This window comes from Hyalella azteca, unplaced genomic scaffold (genome assembly GCF_000764305.2).
Source record: "Hyalella azteca isolate HAZT.00-mixed unplaced genomic scaffold, Hazt_2.0.2 contig17967, whole genome shotgun sequence".
NCBI classification, from domain to species: Eukaryota; Metazoa; Arthropoda; class Malacostraca; order Amphipoda; family Hyalellidae; genus Hyalella; species Hyalella azteca.
This window is the reverse complement of record NW_025947728.1, coordinates 373,540-388,508: the sequence shown is the minus strand read 5'-3', so window position 1 is coordinate 388,508 and position 14,969 is coordinate 373,540.

Below are 14,969 nucleotides of genomic sequence, written 5' to 3'. Positions count from 1 at the left end.
GAGCTAATTTCAATCAGAAACATCAATTAACTAAAGAATAATTGTTTTCAATTAGGAGTGGCAGAAAATATTAATCCCACAGCGCATATAAGCTCATTTGGGAACTACGTATATAAAGCCCTAAACCTACAAGCGTCATAGATATTTTTTCAGTTAAGAAGTTCTGTACTGTGTAATTTAGTACAAATATGACTTATAAGATTTTTCAAGTGCATCAACCGTTTTTAGTGCGCTTTTCCTCCGCCAGAGAAAGTATTCTCTCTATTCTGTGCACACATGATTCAACATATATAGTGATATATCCGCCATGTGTGTCTCCAAGCCTTGCATTGAATGTGTTGGAAATTTTGTTATGCACAAAAATTGTATTTGAGGCTACTTCGGGCGTAAGAGGTTTTTTAAAAAGGTCCATTGCCTGCCTTTGAGGTCGACTAGGGTAGCTTGACCTCGCTATCGACTTTCAATGCAATTTTCCTCGAGATAAAATAGGCAACATTCTTGGGATTTCTCGAGGAATATTTGCGCTGCCAAGCAACAGGCATTTTCTGTTCGTACGTTTGCGGGATTGGGCATCCAGCGTCCTTTGAAGCTCGTGCTTTTGAAGTCGTGCGATCAAATTGCCAAACTGGAAACTATTTTTACCTTCATAGAAACAGCTTTCTAAAAAAACTGTTCCAATGCAGCATAGCGAATTTTTTTCGCTATTACATGGCGATTTGTGAACATTTCGGGTTGATTGTGTGCAGTTTAAAATGGTGAGAATGGGTTTTACGGTTATGAACGAAACGTTTTCCAAAAGGAGTAATTTGAGTCAATTGTTTCCAACTATGGCATTCCAGCTCGCAAAAAGTTGCAACACAAAACTTTTATAGCAAAGTTGAATATTGTTCCTATCCAGAACTCTCCAGAAACAGCTATCACGGATACAAAGATGACTTAATTCAATGCCAATATTATGCAGCCGTCTTGAATTTGCATACCATTTTCGCCAGCGAAGATGACTCGGTAAAAATATGCTGATGAAAATACAAAGTTGACTTATTTATTTAAGCGTGAAATCTCTACAGCATTCTTTCTATCTGATTTCATTTATGCTGGAGGGGCAAATTATGGCTGATTTTTCTTTCAATTCTCGAAAACAAAAATTCAATTGTTCTTCTCCGATGTTAGATGGATAGTAAAAGTTTGATTGTTCGCTGTGATGAAAGCGAGGTTGGAGGTAGCCCGAAATTATCACATTAAAAATTAATTTTTATTTTACAATGGAGATAATTATCTGGAGATAATGGAGATAATTATCTTCATTCGTGGACAAAAAGGGCGGTCGCCGTTAGTATAGAACGAGAAATTCTGCCCCTACTACAACCAGACAAAACTTTTAGATGTGCTGACAATTTAAAAAAGAAAGTATGTCACAAATGAAACAGTTCCACGTAGGTATATATACGAGAAGTGTTATTGCTTTAGTGCGACAGAAGCACACGCAGTCAGGAATTCCCCGACTGCCATGTAATCGTGGCCACGGCGAGAACAATCTTCAGAGTCGCCAGCTGCAATTGATCCCGACAATCTCTACAGGACTGTCTGGAAGAATGTCAATTTTGGATATAATGGATTGATTGTACGTGGACGTACAAGAAATGACGTCATCGAAAAATTATATGAACTAGGTTAATCTTTGACGTTTTCAACATAATATACCAAAGAAGAATTTTAACGTTATAATTTGGTCACATTTTCGACCATATGAAGGTTACATGATAAGATAAACATGATTTTTACTCGACTTAAATTTCGATCGTTTATTTGCTATCAAGTAAAACGCATTAAAAATAACATTGTTGAAAAATTTCTCATAATTGTTGGATAAAAAATTCATTTTATCTTGAAATTATTTCGCAATAAATCAATATTACAGCTGCCGTATTAAGTTACCTATAAAATTGAATCGCTTGTAGCTCTATTGTTTTTATTACTCAATACGCTCGTGATCGCGATAATATAAGCTCGAGAATATAAGCTCGTGATTCCGACAATATAAGCTCGTGATCGCGATAATATAAGCTCGTGATTCCGACAATATAAGCTCGTGATCCCGATAATATAAGCTCGAGAATATAAGCTCGTGATTCCGACAATATAAGCTCGTGATTCCGACAATATAAGCTCGTGATCCCGATAATTATAAGCTCGTGATACCGATAATTATAAGCTCGTGATACCGATAATTATAAGCTCGTGATCCCGATAATATAAGCTCGTGATCCCGATAATATAAGCTCGTGATGCCGATAATTATAAGCTCGTGATCCCGATAATTATAAGCTCGTGATGCCGATGTCTCGAACGAATTTTGGAAATTTGAATCAATTGAGATTGCTAGAGTTTCGAATTAAACATGCAGATGCAATAATCGAATTGTTGAAGAATGAAACAGGTTTTAATCAGTAACTAACCTCCGATGTACAACTAGTTACTGATTAATTAAGGCATAGCAGTCCGTTGAGGCGTGAGCTCTATTATATCTTTTTGGTTCATTCATGATTTGTTCTGGCATTGCTGTTCTTCATTAATTAGAATTTAATTATTAGTGAATTCAGTTGATAGAATTATACAGTATGCATAAGCCTGCCACCAAAACTGTATAGATTGGAATATGATCTTTTTTAAGTCACAACTTGTTTTTATTCAACGTTATTCTAAATTTTTTTATTTAACTAGGATATCACTGAACATCAAAAATTATTTGGCCCCTCTTAACATTAAGTATTGTTCTTTATCCTCTTTGCATTTTTCCAAATCAATTATCGGATCAGGCCATAGTGCTTTTCCTTTGAATTCGTAACGTGGAGAATTTAACTGAAGGCAAAATTTTTGTACGTAATAAATGCCTGGCCCTGATCCGTAGAACGTCTTGTTGTGTCTCTACTGAAACGTGAATCTTCTCTTCGATTTTACGACTTGACGGACATCTAGACGGAAATTGAGGAGCTTATGTGTCTTGGCCAGGTTTCTATGGTCCTGTTTGACATTGCCTTGGCAATAAACAGAAAGCTTTTCTAATAAAGGAATCGAATGCGATCCCGATGCTGGTCTGGAAAAGATACCGGTGCAATACAACGCAACTATTGAAGCCGTCGATCAGTTAGATGGCTCGAGTTTCGGAGTAACAACGACGCTTCAGACTTAAGCGACTTAGTATGCTTAGCAAATTGAACTCAGAGTCCCAATGAGGTAATTTTAGTTCAAATGTAAATAATAGAGTTTAACAAGTTTATATTTGAGGAGCATAACCTTCCAAAAATGTGGAATATTAATGTTAGATTGTATTATATGATTATGTTACACGAGGTATTTTCGACATTGGTGTTATGAGCTAATACTTCTTATACGGTTAGGTTATGCAGACCTTCTGCGTAAAAATATAACGTAAGTTAATTTGCACCGGGAGTAAACAATTTTAAGCCATGAAAAGTTTATTTAATATTTATCGTGGATTAGTTGGAAGATAAGTATAATTTATTCAATGGCTCATGAGATAATATACATAGAGTACTGTTGTTGTTTCAACTTCTCTCAGTGGTGAGCGGAACAAGTTCATATAAATGGAGGCTTTGTGTTCGTCTATCCCGAAGTTTGGTGCGGCTGAGCCTGACGGTGGACGAGGTAGAAGTGAAGGCCTGATGTTGTCAGGACGCCAAGAGTTTTTCCTTTTATCAGTCGAGATCAGTAGAGCAGTCGGCGGAACTTACAGCCGAGCCATCCTTCCAATTTCATCTGGCCAGATAAGACATGTAAGAAACCTCTTCCGTATATAGACAAGCGGATTTTTTACCCCTTTTGTACTCGCCAAAACGGGTCGGTCGTGCGGGTGGATGGGGGAACGTCAGCCTGACGCAAACGATTGCCTAAGTTATCTAGTAATTTTCCGCTGAAGATCAAACAGATATTCTAGATGACGCTAGGCTCACATTTGTTACTGACTCACACTTGCAACAACTGTAGTAGGAATAAGCCAAGCTTTACTTATGCCTTGACAGCAATTAAACTCCGGTTATACCAAAACGCTATAACTTCGGGAACGAGATAAATAATATCTCAATAAAATGGAATTTTCAAAAAGTTTCTATTTAATTACACATTGATAACTTGAAGATTAAACACACATTGATTAAACATACATTGTTCCTATAATACATGGTCTTCAAAAGTTTAATTATCTATCAAAGACTGACGCAAATCTAATGGACAAATGTTCTATTTTGATCTTGCTACTAAGTATGGTCAAATCGACAGCGTGAATAGTCATTTTTTAATCTAGATTTTTTTCCTCGTGCTATCTGAAGTAGAGGACATTTTGTCCTTACCCTAGGTGATTAATTGAGGTAAACTCGTAAACTATTCAAGTTGTTGTTTTCATATTGCAAACTTCATTTAAATTGGAGCAACCACCATTCCAGTTTCATATAGAGCTGACTCAATGCACTCATAATAATGGTATAGGGTTATCAATAATAAGTCGATATCAAATGAAATTTACAGAACTCCATCGAAATCAATAGACTGCAATACGGATTACTGAGAAGATTGAAACGCAATGGAAGGATCAGGAATTTTCAATTTTCATTGGGGTGAATGAATTATTTGACATCTGCCCTGCCTTATTAATCGTTTGGCCTTAATATATTTCATTATTTGCAATGACGATGCAATAATTGCCTTCATACTTCTTGGCTCGCTTCAATGTCTAGAATCACAAAATGAATGAAGTGTTAAAGTTAAGCAAATCGAGAAAAAATATTAGAATTTTTCGAAGTTAAATTATATTCCCGTATTGTACCACCCCGAAAATTATGCAAATCAAATTATGGCATTTTATTCAAGATAATAGCGGCAACCCAAAAAAACAGTTAGGTATTTAAATCCTTCAAATGTACCGAAAAATATGGTCAAAATCGAGGAAATCCACGTAGGGTTTTATTGTTTAATTTCTGCTGTCATAATTCATATGCAGGTAATTCAGATGTTACATGTGTGAGAGCGTCATGTATGAGAGCGTCATGTATGAGAGCGTCATGTATGAGAGCGTCATGTATGAGAGCGTCATATATGAGAGCGTCATCCGGCCGTGCCTCCGAAATCGCTGTAGAATTTCCAGCATAATGAATAATGATAATGCCACTCTCAATGATTAATGATGAATGCCAGTTGTAACACACAACCAGTGCCTGAGTATATTGAGTACATCATATTTAGGATAGAAAACAGCATCAAATGAACAGTCTTTCCTAAATGGATAGATAAAATGGACAGCAAATTTAGTCTATCTTTTCCAGACCTGTGTGAGAGCATTATTTATTATCAATTATGTTTTTGTTATCAAGAATGCATAATTCAATGATTTGGTTCGTGATCGATAGATTTGGAATGGGAAAAATCTATGTTAATAAGATATCTTTTGCTCCGGTTTGTATGCAACATCTATTCTCTTATCACCGTGAGATTCATTAGACAAGAATCAATTGGCTTCCCGCTTTATTTTCCATCTCTGAGTTAACAGCAACGGCAATCGAACAGTCACAAAAAGATTTCGATCCCAGAGGGAAATTAAGATTTTAATTCATTGAAGGACAAATTTTCCCATAATAAAATTATGCAAATTGCCTAACACCGAGTATGATCGTCTAAAATCACATGCGTTTACATGTGTTGCAGAAATTGTGATCTACAATACACGTAAACAGTGCCGCCGTTGCCGCGCAGCATGGAGCAGTCTACGCCTAATGTGTTTTTTTCTCCCTCGTTTTCTTATCTCTCTTCCAAACTTCAATTCGGTCGGCTAACTTGTGCAAATTATTCAAATGACGAAAGAATATTAGACAGAACGAGTATTATGCTAATAACAATTTATCCTAAAATCTTGGGCTTTGCATATACGCTGAAGTCTCATGCTTTGGTATATCATGAACCTAATCTTAACTAAATATTACGAAATATCCCTCAGAATAATATTCGGAATGCTATAACAAAATTTTCTGAACAGAAATGAAATAAAACCTAAAGATATTAGCATTATTCTGACTGAAATAATATAAACAAATTAAATGTTAATGTGTATTTGCCAGGCATCTACTAACATTGTATTTAGGAGCGTTAGTTGCATACGATGAGCGTCAAGCAGTACATATATAAACGATAGTGAATATGAAAACCAGGATTGATTGTTCCCTCCGCATGGTTTAACATGTGGCAGCCGTTAAACATGATAGGTTATTTGCATCAGCCAATAAGTACTAATGTTTGTAACTTTTTCAAATTCTCCGTCATAATTAAGGAGTCTCTTCTCTATCTTCATGACACTAAACATTTTCTTCTGTTGCTAGGCAGTTTTATGTGTAACTTTTACTTCCCAATGCAGTCCCAAGTCATAGTAATAGTAGTAGCGGTCTCAGCATTTATTAAGCAGTAAGCCTGTCGCAGATTCTTAACATCGCAGAACATTCACAGCTTGTTGCTGTCTCGAACATGGAACCTACAGCTCGAATCCTGGTACTCTCAACTGTAACCACTGGGCCAATCATGTTATGCATGTAAATTGTAAATGAATGGTTTGCGATTTAGCTACCTGCCGCTGAAGTTAGTGATAGGGCGCATTCAGAAAAATTGATGGGACTTTCTGTTCCAATGATGCCAGCACGTAGCTCTTATACTACGGGTTTTCGTGGTGAACTAAGTCATAATGCACCAGGGCAAAAAGTGCATTGCAAAAATTGGACAAAACGCACTAATTTCTCTGAGTGTTGTGATAAACACTTGTAAATTAAGATGCCGAGTGAGTGCTGTGCAATAGTCATGTTGACGGAGTAGTTCAGAAGTTAATGTTATTTTTCTATAGTAACTTCTTATTTAAACTTTACTTTCATAAAAAGAAAAGCTATGCTAAAATTATATATTCATAAAAAATATTTATGAACCTCATAACTGTAAATGTAAGCACAGACAATGCTTAAATTGGAACATAATCAACGTTGCCCGCGATAATTGAAAACTTAACGTTGGTTCGGATAAGAATAGCCTGTATATATACAAATATGTATAATATTTATAAATATATTTGTGAGCAATGTTTTTATCAAGCGATCTATATCCTGGCTTGTTATATGTATCTTTATAAATGGGAAACATATAATCTATACATTATATTCTTTCAATTTTTCCCTTTCATTTCGGGCAAAAAATGACCAATAAAATAGATAATTAATTAATAACTCACAAATCTCTCGATATAGGCGTCTTAGTTTAATTTTCTTTGGTTCGCAGGTGATCACAGTATCGTTGATTTCGAGCTTAAATGTGAATTGCAAGACTTAGATGTCACTTATTAACGTCGAAACTATGAATATACTGATACAACATCTGAACACCTGTATTTTTAAAAGTTTTTATATGTAACTCATATTCAAAGCAAACTGATACAACATACTGATAGAACATGGGTACGCCTATATTATTATAGATTTGTTTGGTTAAAAATAATGCCAGTTATATTGACAACTTCTTTTGAGTTTAATTTCTCAAGCTTTCCGATAAGGGGTACAGTAATATAGGTATATATAACTCTAAATTTTAGAATAGCGACTTTTATTCGTCATCGTAACGCCGCAGATGTGAATGTGTTCCCACGCAGCGTCCGCGTCAGGCTAGACGGGCGCTGAGGCAACAGGTGTTCGCGTGGCGGTAGCACAGCCTCGTCGGCATCAGCGGGGTTGAGATGCGAGCGCCCGATTCAAATGGAGCACCCTACACTTGAATAGAATAGAATAGAATAGAATAGAATAGAATAGAATAGAATAGAATAGAATAGAATAGATGATTCTTGAACTTTTCGTGACTTGATTCACAAGGGATCCGGCCTTTGGAACCCGATCTTTCCATAACTGACGATTGATTGAGATCGGTGCAGGACTTATTGCCTGGTCCGTAAGAAATAAGTGTGAATTTTTCTAGATATCGATGTACTTTCTGACCTTGTGTAGGTCATCCTGACCCAGTTTGGACCGACAAAAATGGTTTATCAGTGCTACTTCCGCTTTCTGCTCGGGATGTTGATAAAATGGTATGTCACTATTTGGACAAATGTCTCTACCTTTTTAGTGTTCTGGCCCAGGGGTCATATTAGATAACTAGCATAAGTACATGTAGTGGCCTAAGATAAGAAAGCAACGGATTTAAGTTCTGTGTTTGGCAGGTTTAGTTTGAGAACCGTTAGTGATTGGCTGATCGAGTTACGAACTCATTTGACAGTACGGCCCATGCCTACTGTCATAGAGGGCAGGATTATAGGCAGTAGTGGAAATTTATAATGCATGAATAATTTTAATTCATGCGCCGAATGCCTCTGTAACCCGGGAGTTGATTAAATATTTCCGCTAAATAGTAAATTGAATTGACTAAAAATTTTTATGATGGTACACTATCAGGATTATATATGTATTATTGACTAGGCGCATTGATTAATGATAATTATATTTAAAGAAAGTTTAATCATCAATAAGATTCCAGCGATACCGGAAGAACATGTAAGGTAGTGATGTGATTTCTTTCATCCCAGGCCAAAATGCTAGTATAGAATGAAGCGGTCGCGAGTTTTAGCAACAATATGAACGATCAGCAAACAAATATGCCCATAATTGGGGAAAATTATGTGTACTGTTTCAACTTTAACTCACCTGAATGGATGAAAATAACAGGATTTAGTATTTGTATTATAATTGTGCATTGGAAAATTAAGAAACAGCCTGTATATTGTAGATATTTATAAATATAAGTGAAAAATCTTCGATCGGTATTTGTACATTGAAATAATTAGAATTTCTTTTTTTTAAACTGCTGAATGACTAAATGGCTTAACCCTGAAATGGTCGCCATTATAATCAAAATAACTCTTACATCAAATTAGTCAACTCTGCAACTGAGATCCTTTCAAATCCTGCTTCGAACACATATTATAAAAAACAATTCTCATAGTAGAAACAAAAAGAGAATACGAGCAACGAAATCAATCAACTTAATATACAAACACTTCACGCTCATGACCGCTGATCAGGTGCAAATCAAGCCACTATCGGCTATTCTTACCGAAAAAATCTTCGAGAGAGAGTCGTAGGATCTCTCGCGTCCGTCTTGCCGCAGGATCTTTGCATCCCGGGAGCGTTTTTTATTCGAGTTGTCTTCCTGTGCCTGGTGGACGCGTGGGAGACTTGCCTTGGCTGCCGTGCAGGAGATGAAGAGAGAGAAGAAAATATTGCACTAAATTTGTGTACAATTTTGATTAGAGAAACATTAAGCTATCTAGTCAAAAGTATTTAGTTCAGAAATGATTTTCATAGCAATCCACAATGTTTATTTACAGCCTGAGACGTTCATTCACCGCCGTGTGTCGCGATATTTATAACCTGGGACATACATATTGTTACAACCACCCATGGCGTTTCTAGTCAGAGACGCCTTGCTATAGCAAGCCATGGGTTTTGCAGTCAATGCAGTCAGAGACGCCTTGCTATAGCAAGCCATGGGTTTTGCAGTCAATGCAGTCAGAGACGCCTTGCTATAGCAAGAAATGGGTTTTGCAGTCAATGCAGTCAGAGACGCCTTGCTATAGCCATGGATGATTTTTTTAATCAGAAACGGTTCGCCATTCTATAAACAGTCTTACATAAATAAACAGACGCTGGCGCAAGTGTTTAATCATAAACTCGTACTAAGCTATATTATTAACTTTTCTCATGACATGATGTGGGATGCGTAAATACGAGTCTGCTGAGCTTTAAATAAGAGTGCCTAATGCGTATTATCATTCACAACACGCCCTCCTAAGCATGGGAGTATAGTGTACTAATGTTGATATATAGAGAGCTGCGATGTCGACTGCATTTAGTAAAAGATATTTGGAGTATGCATTCGAGCTTAATTTTTTTCACTTTCTTAACCTAACTTTCTGTCTTAGAATCCCTGTCAAGATATAAGTAATTTTGAGTTGATATTGGCCCTTGCAGCGGGCAAAATGTAGACACTCGTTACTGCTAGCTGCAAATATAAGCCTGTAATTCCTTGTTATATTCTCATACATTACTTTATTTGACTACTTAATTGAGCCAAATTGTGTGAAAATATTGCATAGATTGCGGGTTGTGTAGGCACTTGGCCATCAGCAGATGAACTGGAGGCCTTGATGACACGAGTACAATCATCGTCTAAGCTTCCTGATTTAGACACGTTACAGAAACTGAAATATCCGCTATTATTGCCCTTCAACGATGCATGAACATCACTTTCATCACATTAAATGCAAGATTAAAGAGAGACGCGTGTACTTAGGCAGTCTTATCAGATAAGTTTGCGTGGTTGTATAAAGATAATTTCGTAAGTACCGTTTGCTGGAGACTTTTGACTGTTCTTAACGCTCTTGATACGATCAGAACGGCAGTGAAAAAAAAAATATTACATACAAGGAACTTCAATAGCTGTTAACTTAAGATTTAGAATTTGCCCCTAATTTAACTATTCTCATTTTTACAATATTTGCATCGCCAAATAATCATTTTGTTTGCAATTTATTTACAGTACGTTTTGATGCTAAATTATTGACAAAGTATGGTGATTTTGACCTCATTTAGTTGGAATGAGAAATTCTTATAGTTTTTTAGTTCACTAGACTTTTTTATAATCTTGATGCCTATTAGGACTAGCTGTATCGTTTGAAATATTAATTAATTTGAGCATTCATAATTCAAACCGATCATTTCAGGACAGGCAAACTAGAGAAAAAAAGTAAAATAATTTCTCGTAGAGCGAGGTTAAAAAATTGGTTGTGTTGGTGAAGAATTGTTTTTTTAATCACAAAAAAGTATGCAATGCAGTTGAATTAAATTTCGAAATTTTTTAATATCCAAGAAAAATTCTATGTTGAAACTGCATCTTTTTCCGTAGAAATCTATTCTTTCCAAATTTAGGTGAGGCGGGAAAGGGTTACGGAATGGAATTGCCCGGTGGCAAAGATGAGGCAGTACAGGGCCGTATAAATTGAGCAGGTGGTTTTAGCCTGGGCAGGCCAGCCAGGTGCGTTCCTCGGCAATTTGCAGCATCCGCAGCCGAGGCTGTAACCCGGAAAACAGGAAGTGCGGCTTCTACACTTCACTATTTTAATACCGGCAATTAACACGTATAATGGCATCGATGTGATGTACTGACCTGCTGCAGCGATATAATTAAAAAATATGTGTACATATACATACTAGGAATATATTATATGCACCATAGTTGTGAGTAATACCGTACGCCAATATCAACTATTTCCAGGGTAAATAGACTCTGTATTGTCACGATGGACAAGTGTAATTGGAAAATTAAGCGAGCTCCACGTATTTTTAGATACGCGGATGACCAAATTAGAAGTTCGTTAATGTGATTCAATATAAAAACGTCTTCAGTGGATATAGGTTTTATAGGTATACTAATTTTGATCAGGTTAATTCTAAAGTGAGAGGCCATGTGTTCTGAGTCAGTGTCCGAATGTTATGATCAGTCGACTGGCCTATAAGTAATCGTCCAACATTAATTTATGGCTGAATTTTCCAACAAAATTTTACCTAGGAACTAGTAATTGATGAAATATGCAATGTCTTTCTCATAATTTTTTGTATTGCGATAACGTGAAAAAATCCATACGTTTTGTACCAGCCGAAGTTTAAAAAAATTGAGCACCCATCCTATATAACAATAACAGCCGTATGGATTCTAACAAGATCTGCCTTTAATTTGCACTATATTATGTTGTCTAATAGCTGTGTAGCCTAAAAAATTAAATTCTAAAAACAAATTTTTTTACGACTCTGGGTGAGGTGTCGTCGTTTGTCGTGGGAAACCAAACCAAAACACGAAAACTAGTCAGAAAAATATGTGGATCAAACCGGATGCTGGCCGCGGCCTGGAGCATTCCGCCAGACCATAGCCCAGCTGTGTGGCTGAGGCCATGTGGCAGGTGGACCTCATTTCATGGGAACATGACTTGTACAAATATATTTATTACAAGAGTTTAAGAAAAGGACATTAAGCCAGAGATATTAATTAACCAAAATGAAGGCCCACTGCAAAGTTCTGTGTGAAGGAATTTGTTGACTTTCTCTATTATCATTTAACTATCTGTACTTTACTAACTTATGCAAACTCTTGGTTCTTAATGTTTTCAATTGTCATTGCGTGCAACTGTGTGGGTCGTTTATGTTATGACATTATTAATATCAAGTTAATATCAAGCTTGTTCCTGTGAAATATTTTCTATTCGTTTACCACGTTAACTCCGATTGCTTCATCTTGTACTATTATTTAATTACAAGACTTCTCTTCAACTTCGCTTCTTCTTTGTCTGCTACAAATCTTATAATCGATATTTATCACACTTCTGCTTATCCAATTTTGCACACTTGCATAAAGTTGGATACAATGCACGAATCAATTGACAAAATAAATAAATAAATCTATATATAAAAAAGTTGGAAAAAAAATATTTTTTTTCCAAATATTTAAAAATAAAATAAGAAATTCAATGTACATATGTAGCATCAGAGACAGTGGCCTCTTAAGAAGTGTTCTCTTTAAAAAGTAATTGTTAAACGCATATTATTTTTTGCACTATTATGAAACAGTTGCTAGACGTTTTTTTCCGGAAAAATTCCTGCATATTCTCATTTATGGAAAAAATGCACTATTGTGCTCGCCATGTCCGTCCGTCTGTCTGTCTGTCTGTCCGTCTGTCCGTCCGTCTATCCGTGACCTCAAGTTTTCGTCGACGAGAAAATGCGCTCTCTGTCACTCACTGCAGTGAGTACTGAGTTATATTTGTTTTCAATTGCGTTGGCCGGCTAAAATTTATGATATGGGTACTTCCTATCTAAAATTTAACTTCCTATTTAGAAAAAGGAGAATGAATTTTTACACCGGAACCTACATATATATTAGTACATATTGAGTTATAGTCCTTTTTTTGTTCGCGAACTTGGCCGCTTTTTACGCCTTCTGGCAACCCAGAATTATGTAGTACTATGTCCTATAGAAATACAATTCGTGGTACGCATATGTACTTGTTCGATATATGATATCGCGAGAACCAGAGTTGGCACCGAGCGTCAGCCCAGGATTGCTAATGAACTAATTTGTTCAGCAGATCGCGGGGTGGACATTTCGTTCGTCACTTCGTGATGTAGGAGGTGAAAAATTTACAATTAGTTATGTTCCAAATATTATTCTAAGATGTATTAAAAGGTCACATGTTCTCCGCTCTGAACGTACTCCTTATTAACCCGATCTCCGTAAACTAATTATCGGGCAGAAGTAAGAACTGTACTGTATCATATCTCGGCTTGCATCACTGTTCACTGAAGACTTGAATTCACTTGAATGCGAACTCATGCCATGAATACTGCAAACTTACATTCCTTTATTTAACTAACGTATGCCAATATTTATGCCTTTTTGTTATTTAGATGTTGAAATTCCTCTCTTGCCAATAAAAGTTGAAGTTAGCCTATCCGAAGAAAGAGTAATTTGTTTATCCCCGTTTTCATCATCTCCGCTTTGTATGAAAATTTATCATCAAAAATATTTCCTATTAAATTTTCACGCGATTTTATAGCAGCGACTCACGCTCATCAATAATTAAGAACATCCCCTCACCACCAACACCTCACCACCAACACCTCACCACCAACACCTCACCACCAACACCTCACCACCAACACATCACCACCAACACCTCACCACCAACACCACACCACCAACACCTCACCACGCACACTGAGACCACGAGACAAATTAGAGAGGATGAGATTTGTCCCACTGAGGTCACCAATTAAGATTAATGATTAGCGACGTCTTTTGTTGTTTTTCGCCCTCATGTTGTTGCGGGACGCCGCGGCGTGGGAAGCTGTCGGTCTCGTATAGCTCCAAGCAAAAGTTCTTGATAAAAAAGATACCACGGAGGAGCATCCGCTGGGTATTTTGCTCATTTCTCTCGTGCCTTATTTCTTCTCGGTAGAATCTCACATCTCTTGGTGGGTTCTTTCCAAATTTGGTATTATATGCAGTATAATTTATTCAACAAGTTATTGAACACAACACAGCATGGGAACTTCACCAACGTAATCGCATGGCAGGCTATAACGGGGTTGATTCACGAGCAAATTGTTTCAATGTTCCTACGAAACATGTGAGGTGGTCGATCCTCAAGCCTCCAGGAATCGCATTAACAGAAATTGCGACGTTTCTTTGCGATGAAAAGAAAAGATAATAAGATTATCCCAAGTTAGGGCATCATTGCGCCCTGGTGGTGCAAATTTAAAAATGAGTAAAATCTGTCGTTCAATAATGCCGGCCTTCACACGAAGGATATACATAAGAGTTTTTTGGTAATGCAACCAACTGAAATTTTTAATAAATGACGTAGCAACTACTGAAAAAGTAGTATAAATGATTAGTAAATTATAAGTAACCAACGAACGGATTCAGGGTCTATTAGACAACTATTTTTCTTTTCGGACAATGAAAGTCATCACTTGCAACCTCTCGCCCGATACTCGTAACGACTGCAAGCATGTCTCGTAAAGACATCCAATTGATTCCTCTTGTATCTCAACAATGGAACCAATCAAGGCCCAGAAATTTGAAAGTGCCTAATGACCGGCGAGCTAAAGAGCTTCTGATGAGGCCTGCTTACATCGATTAGTGGGAAAAGTGATTTCGCCGAGAAAATCAAATGATTTTTTGTGGGTAAAGCCTCAAATTGGTCATTAAAACATGGTATGGGTATTAAACGCTTTAAGTTAACCCTCATAACTGACTCATTGGATATTATGGTTTGATGAAAGGCATATTTTAAAATATTGCAGTGCATCTGGTAAGCCAAGTAATAAATT